This window comes from Agrilus planipennis, unplaced genomic scaffold, assembly GCF_000699045.2.
Source record: "Agrilus planipennis isolate EAB-ADULT unplaced genomic scaffold, Apla_2.0 scaffold36, whole genome shotgun sequence".
Taxonomy (NCBI): Eukaryota; Metazoa; Arthropoda; class Insecta; order Coleoptera; family Buprestidae; genus Agrilus; species Agrilus planipennis.
In genome coordinates, this window is record NW_020438956.1 from 1,414,896 (window position 1) to 1,423,330 (window position 8,435).

The 8,435-nt window shown below is 32.4% G+C and overlaps 1 protein-coding gene across 2 annotated transcripts in view; it reads left to right on the top strand.

Moving 5' to 3' along the window:
• Positions 1 to 6,987: 6,987 nt before the first annotated feature.
• The window catches only part of LOC108738699 (homeobox protein 2), a 25,604-nt gene continuing 24,156 nt past the window's right edge, over positions 6,988 to 8,435 (top strand). For both annotated transcript variants that reach the window (XM_018472230.1, XM_018472231.2), the window contains exon 1: positions 6,988 to 7,367. The gene's annotated coding sequence lies outside the window, so the exon portion shown is untranslated. The remainder of the gene's footprint in view (positions 7,368 to 8,435) is intronic.

The following is an 8,435-nucleotide window of genomic DNA, read 5'->3' on the forward strand; positions in this document are numbered from 1 at the left end:
TTAATTTACTAATGGAGTTTTACTGATGCAGCTTTCTATGTCTTTAAAACAAGTGAAGAAGTCGGGAGTATGTCAGGCAAGTACACGATGGAGAGTTTTCTTGCCAATTTCAACTTAATTTATTCAAGGATATCCAAAGTAATATTGTAATTGAAATTATCCAACAATACTAAATTTATCTACAAGGTTTTAAGACTTGTAAGTTTAATGTTAAAAATGGGTTCTAACTTGTAAGAAACAAATTTAGATAATGCACATATGGATAGATCTAAAACAGTGGAAAGACAATAAAAACCATGTTATGTATGTATAATGGTTGGGTGTCCTACAATTGTTAACTCGCCTTTTTTTCAAGCTAAATTAATCCTACAATCCTTCGTGAAAGCAGATCTTAAATAATCTTTCAATGAAAAGCATCGATAGAGCTGTCAAGCGAGCTTGAGATATTTAATTTCAAAGAAATTAGCTAGATTGATTGCAGCTCCATGATTCGCCTCAATTCGCAGCTTTATGCTATCAAATGCGTGAAGAGGAAAGCGAGGGAGGTATCCAAAACAGAGTGCACAGCTATCTCGTGCGGTCCAGTTAAATAATGTAAAGACAGATACCCAGAGAATTCATTTCATTTACTATTCACTAGTAGCATAAGACTATCGGCAAAAGGTAATTCTGCGCAAGCTTATCAGCATCAGATGAGGTGTAGCACTAAATTATTATACTGGAAAATTTTAGCGATTAAGTCGCAAAAATGCGTAAATTTATTTACCTCTTTTAAAGTTCTGCAACTCTGCACTGCATCTGTACACCAACCGCCCCCTGCTTCTTAGTAAACCCAAAATATATGTAACTGTGGTTTCTTATTGTAATTTTGCAAACTTATATAAAAGGCTAAATTGGGGTTTTTAATGCTATGTTATTTTAAGGCTGATATTAATGCTATTAGAAAGTATGGTAAATGTCTAGGTGACCCCCGATGGGGGTGGGGGTGGTGGGATTGAAAGAGGAGGTCTCCCCCACCGCTGTACCATAAAAAGTTCGTGGCGGTCTCACCCCCATAAAAAGTTATGGAGGTTGAAAGTTGATTATTTTGACAATTTTCATACACTATAATTCAAATAAAATTCAATAAAAAAAATTATTTTAAAAGAGGGTTGTCACTTGAACAAAATCCGATAACCTAACCTAACCTACCCAATTGATAAAGATATTTAAATAATGTTTTACATAACTTTCTCAATATTTTTATGTATTTTCCATTAGTTTTACCTTTGAATATTGTTTAAGAATGACTATATAAATATTTACCTACATGCCTAGAAATGTATAAAAATTGACATATTTATTAACTTTGACCCCCATAACTTTTTATGGGGGTGAGACCGCCACGAACTTTTTATGGTACAGTGGTGGGGGACACCCTTCGGGAGTGAGGGCCATCATCTAGACCTTTACCGAAAATACATTTGTTTTTCATTTGTGCGCAAAAAAATGAAAAAATAAAAAATTTGTACCAAAACATAATTGCTTCTTAATTAAAATATTATTTTTCCTTAGATAACTTTCCTATTACATAACGATTTACTTATTTTGCATCTCTATAAGCCATTTATAATTTCAATAACTATGAAGGAAGCGATCTACAATTTTAATGTTGTTTTTTTCGTATACATATTAAAGGAATAGTGACTTCTTCATATCTCAATGTGTTTGTTACCAAAATAAATAATAAAAAAATGCGTTTGGTTTATGGTAATTAAAAAGATGTACCAATCACTTAACTTTTTTTATACATAAAAAGGGAGCGCAAGCGGCACCTTTGTTACATTCTGCCTTTGGTCTTACGTATAATAAGTTGAGCTGCAGCAGCTGCAACGACGGACGACACGTGCCATTGATTGCTATCTCATGGGGGAGCTCAATGAACAGAATGGTTTTCGAACCAGCCGATGAAACAAAATAAGGGTGCTCTGTTTATATAAGAAGACGATTCACGGAAACGATGCGCTGTCTAAGACCAGAAATTTATTAAATTGAATCATACGTTAAGGGGAAAGGAGGAGGTCAACAAAGTGGGACATCGTGGGGATCCAAATATATTTATATATACGTTATATTTTACAAGACACATAAAGTACGCAAAAATACTTTATTTAAGGCCTTAAGTAAACATCGTAATTTTGTAAGCGATTATTCGAAATTCAGAGTATTTTTACATCAATAATATTGCACAGAAAAATGGCAAGCCATATTTACGGAACAACCTGATTTCCCAAATCTGTTCAAAGTAGTGTCACTTTTGCTGTCCGTTCCGGCCACTTCAGCATTTACAGAAAGAGTATTCTCTGTTATGAACGCAAAGTGGCGGGACGACAGGAATAAAGCTTCATTAAAACTAATTAAAAATGAACTTTTAGTTTACTTAAATCTTTGTTTGCCATGTTTAGAGGCTGTTAATGTATTTAAGAGCGACAGCAATTTGTTACTGGCTGCTAGGTGTAACAAAAAATATGTTTTTAAAAACAAAAAATAAAATACTTTATTTTAATGGTGCGTACTTTTTTTTTGAACCATTTGGTCGAGAAACACCTTATGTAAAGCCTGAAAAGGTGGCAACCCTAGATCCGAAGCTTCGTAATGTTAGATACATACATCTAAAGTATTCATTAATAATTTTGAAAATGTTTTTTAATTTAACAATTTTTAAGAATTGTAAAATATGTGACGTCAGACCTGGGGTGGGGGGCGACATACAAGCGAAATCACCTTTAACGAGGATGTTCGTATGTGTGACGTAATTTAAAGATGGACCCTTAGAACAGAGAGCGAATTCACTTTTATTTACTTACGATTTCATTGAAGAAGATCTTTCCAGGGGTACGCTAGTTTTTTTTTTTTTAGTTTTAAAAAATATTTAAATTAAAGAAAATTCATTAATATTTACATATTTCAGGTTTTAATAAAAAATAATAATATTTCAGTTAAAATCACAGTTTTGGCAAATTACACAGCCCAAGTGGCACTTACATGTCTAATCATTGATTTAACGTTAACACAAGCATTTAAATTATTAATAAATGCCCTGATCAATCTTTTATAAGCGTTTCTTTTACCAGAAAAATTAGCCTACAGCGTTTACATTTTCTTTCTATATTTAAAACTAAATAGTGAAACACAACATTTAAAGTATATGGTGAAGGAAAAAATAAAAAATATTGTATAATAACACAAGAAAAGGAAAGAATTGTTGCGTACGTACACATATCTGGTCAAATTGGGTTGCCTAACCTAAGAGATTTCAATGCTGCGTTAGGAAAGAAACCAAATCTAAAATGTAGTATTTCAGTGAAATTAACTTCTTTTCTTCCAATTCGAAGAACGATCAGAAGCATTTAAATGATTAATTTAATTTTAATTTATTGTGGGCTGATCATCCTAACATATAGTAAAAAAATCTAATAGAACAAATAGCCAACGACAAAATGATTAACTGAAAGTAGTCAATTATAAACGCACCTTAATGATCAAACAGAGGTGGTTTAATAAGTCTTTAGCTTTAGCTGTGATTTTTCTCACATATTGGAAAAATTTCACCAAATAATTAGCAAATTAATAATTTCAAATAATTATTTTTCTTCATAAAGTTGTTAGCTTTGAAAGTATTGATGTTTTGACTGCAAAAAACGCAAGACGCCTTCAGAAGCTGTTTTATTTAAATAGATACTGTTAACACTTGAAAAACTAACGTCGCATTCTTTAAATAAATTAGTCTTAAAAGGTGTCAAGTAATAATTAACAGAGGTTCATACTAGTTTCGTTTTATGAATCGTCTATATCTACTTATATACTCAGAATAATATGTTTTCAAATAATAAAAGAGTATAGGTACTGTTAGCAATTATACACTTAACTGTTAAATGATACCTACATATTTCTTTTTTGTATGGATTATTTACATTTGGTAAAAAACAGTAACTACTGTTATAATACCTGTTAAACTAGCATTAAATGAGTATGTATTTGTCATATATTTTACATAATTAGGTGAACTATTCGCGCATTGCTAAATGCAATAATTGTAATACAAATGCACGAGGAGGAACACGTGCAGGCATTTACTTTTAGAAAGGAGTTAAACAACAAATTTTTTACTTTTTATAATATTATATTTACATTATATTTGCAGTAATAAATTTTATCATACTATATGAGAATCATCATGAGATATCTTTTCTTAAAGTGGTTTTAGATTTAAATGGATAGTATATATTCTCAAAATTAAAGTATTTCAAGACATTCATTCAGTCTTAATCTAGGATTGTTTCTCCTTCGGTAAGGTGCACCATGGAGTTTTTTATCCGACGTTTCGCCAAGTACGGAAGTATAGTGATTGACATCCTCAGAGAACGTAGCGAGAGCATGAAGTCTTTCGTCATGATTGTACTGGATCATCTGGACAAAATAATCCAGTCTCAGTCAATTGATTAAAATCTCGGAAAGATACAGCTTGACAGCAAGTAAACAAAGTGTAGAATAAAAATTATTAATAAAAAATTCCCTCTAGAGAAGGAGAAATGAGAATATCCTGTAAAAAATGTCCTCAATAGATGGTGAAGATAATAACAGATGAATATGAATTATATTAATGAAACAGAGCTTAATAGCCGTCTTGGGTCATAAAATTCTCATCCTTTCATGATTATTCGACTATCAGCTAAGGTCTTTTAAAAAATTTTATATAAAGTGTATTATGTTAAGTTGTTGGATTATGTTTTTTTTTTTATGTTTTCGTGGAAGAGGGGAAATCTTCAAAAGACACCCAGCCGTCCGTACGACTGGGTAGTGTCGGATTCCCGAGGAAGGAGTCCTCGGACCTACCGACTAAAACCCCTCTACCTCAGGCCGTTTTAGGACCAATTAAGGTCCTCTTTAGCCGTAAAAATTTGTTGCTGTTCTCACACCCCCGCCGGGAATCGAACCCGGGCTCGCCTGTTAAGCGAGTTATCTATTAGAAATATTCAGAAATTAAGAAATTCTTGAAATCATGCCTGGATTTTGATAAGGGTGGACCCATTTTGGTTCTTTTCGGGCTATTTTCAAATAGAAATTATAGATGGTAGTAGTTAGTCAGACCGAATGAAATAAGTATTTATGAGTGAAAGAAAATCTATTAATTTGTTTTAATCAAATGGACGATGAGATGCAAAGTAACTAAATATGCATCAATAAATAAATGCCGCCATGGATGTCTGGATGTACAGCTTTTTCCATATGGAGGCAAAGGTGGCGAATGAAAATGCGATATTACCAGGTATGTGTCAAGTTTGAACTTGCTTCTGATTATCTTCAATTATTAAGCGCATGATTATACATTTCGAAGGACAAAGGTATCTTTCCGTATTTATTATTTTTTTTATCACTGTACGAAAAGTCAAGCAAAAAGATGGTGTTATTATGAAGCAATAACGGTGGACGGAAGGTCGTTTTCTTGGGAAAGTGTGACCGTTCTAGTAGATTTGCCTGGACCATTTTATATCTTCCTTTTCCATAACAAAGGACGTTGCATGAATGGCAACCAACTCAAGCGAAATTGTAGAGTTGGAAGGTGGGGATTTTAACATTCTTGCCGGCGTCAAGGTTCTTCATTCCTTTCGTTGTTGCATCGCGCGGAATAGACCAAATGCACTTATTCGTACTTATTTCTATTAAATAGAAATATATCATTACGTCACCTTCAAAAAGAAGTCATAAAATCATTTTACAAAGAGATAAGCTACACAATTTTGTTGAGAGATAGATACTTCATATTCTGAGTACCTTCTCTCATAGATTCAAATTATGTGAGTGTCTATCGATTTTTGTTGGTATTTAGTGTAAATATATCAATAGGTTTAAAAAGCCAGCTCTGTGCGAATGATTTCTGTTCTACCGTAATCGTATTGACTATTAGATAAAACATGTTTTATTATTTGGAAAATGAACACCGACGTTTCGCCTTTAGATACAAAGTTTAAAATGAGAAAGATCTGCATCCAAATGCGAAACGTCAGTTATGATTTTCCAAATAATAACAAACTTTTTAGCTTTTTTTTTTGTTTTTAATTGTACACAAAAATAATTATAGAACAAAGGAAAGAAATTAAAATTTTATTCATGTCTGGCTAATTCCTTACTCTAGTCTTCCAATCCTTGCAAAAATTTTGCATGCAGCAACACAGAAAATCCCTCTTCTACTACCGATTAATAAAAGCAAAAGGTACATCAAAATATGCTCAATGGGTTTCAAGTTTTACAGTACCAAATACCTTGTTTATTTATAATTATTATATAATAATACACGCATGCTTAGTTCTTAAGTCTGCTATTCTAATACAGGGACGTACCCAGTGTTTTCTTCTTATTGACCGAAGGTGGGCCACATTGTTGTAGTTTTTAAATTCCATTTCCTTAGCCAAAGATTCCATGAGTTTTCTAACAATGACAATATTATAAAATACCACAAATGGCGCGGTAAACGCTATCTAAAGTACAATGCTACATTTAGTGGAATTTATTATGCTCAACAAGGTCCATTTAAATAGACGGATATCCACTTGCTGAACTGAATCCAAAGCGTAGCTCACCACTGCGTGATAGGCACGTTACCAAAATCGAACAAACAAATTCGAAGTGGTCAGACGCAGATAGCGATTTCGATCTTTTTGGATCTCATCAGCGCGTCGCAGACAGTTTCGACAATTTTTTTACCTGCTGTCTTAACAGCCCGTTTTCTAAATTTATAATGACAATGTTAATATCTACATCACTGTTCTAATATATTGTCATCAATTCACACCTTTACCGTTTAATTTTGAGCGTTTACAGTCGAATCGGTATTTAGACAAGTAGTAAAAGAATTTTTAGCGGTGCATTTTGCCTCAGACCGCATTTCTCATTCTTTCCGTCTTGCTCTTTGTTGTCGGTTTCTTCGTCGAAAGGAGAAAGAAACGGTTGAACAGCAGACCTGAGAGCGCCTGGAGTTCGGTCGAAGACTCTCATGGTTCTCATGGCTCTAAGAGATCATTCGTGTAGTAAAAACCAGAATCCGCCGAGAGTGTAATTGTGATATTTTAACCGACCCAGTCGCGTACAGTTCCCTCGCAGACAAACGAAATAAACTGTTAACTATGCAGAATATTCCTCGGCTACGTGATCTTTGAGGATGTTGGCTACATAGCATGCAAAAAGTGTTATAAATAAACTGTGCAATAATAGAAAATTTACTTAAAGATTCAGTGAAATTTTGCGTTCAGTGTGTGAAAATGGATTTCTCATGAAAACCCATATCCAACGATAAGTGTTGTTGATAACAAAAACTTTTTATCTTCAGGGTACGTATGTAATTTAAAACAATATATTGTTTCTGTGAACCACGTTTGAACGTTTCTGGTAGATGACTTATGATCGGTAGAACGCTAGCGTACTAAGGAATTTCTCACATTGTGTATATGCTTATCAGATTTATTGAATAGGTACCTAATACTAAAATTTGATTCAAATATTTAAACAGGTACTTAAGTAAATTGAGTTACCCTGCACGACTTTTATAAAGAATTTACATTTGTGATTGACATACCTGGGCACAATTTCATTTTTTAATTCACCTCATATCAAATCTAATAACCGACTTTCACATCTATAACCGCAAATACAGAAGCTTTTTAATGCTGGTTACAGAAGATTCACAAAAAATTGATCACTGTTATATCGAATAACTCTTCTAGGAAGCAGAGATGCTTGACTTAATATAATCAAAATGATGATCTAAATTATAAATCTTATTACGTTAAAAATTTTTGAAAAAGTGCTTGATATAGACATTTCGCCAACCAAGGTAGCATTTTCCGAGGAGCAAACCAAATCAAGTTCGGTTTTGTCGTAATTGTAAAGTATTTAAAATACTCCACTCAAATATTCTTAGGGTATTTGTTATTGAATCTGAATTACTTTTCAATGAAGTATTTGATTATGCAAATACTTTTTCAAATGCTTGTGATATTTATTTATCTATAAATGATTTATAAACAACAGAACTGAACAGAATATATAGTTGTGTATAAATTGTTCAGAAAGTTGTTATGATAATTATAAAAATCACAAGTTACGCTTTAGAGTATTTTTGAAAATTACGTGTTTCCTTATTACATTACATAATACTTGCTTAAAATCATTTTTAAAAATGTAATTCAAAGGTATTCGTACTTCAAGTACACTATGAATACTTCTATTTGTATTTAAATATTTACACAAAACAAAGTATGTTATTTTATTATTTTTATAGTAAAACTTAGAAAAATCAAAGATTGTTCCATAAAATATAATGGTTTGTCAATTATTTTTCGTATAGTCAGTTGCTACATATGAAGACAAAATTACGTAAAAGAAAAAAGTTTGAGCAT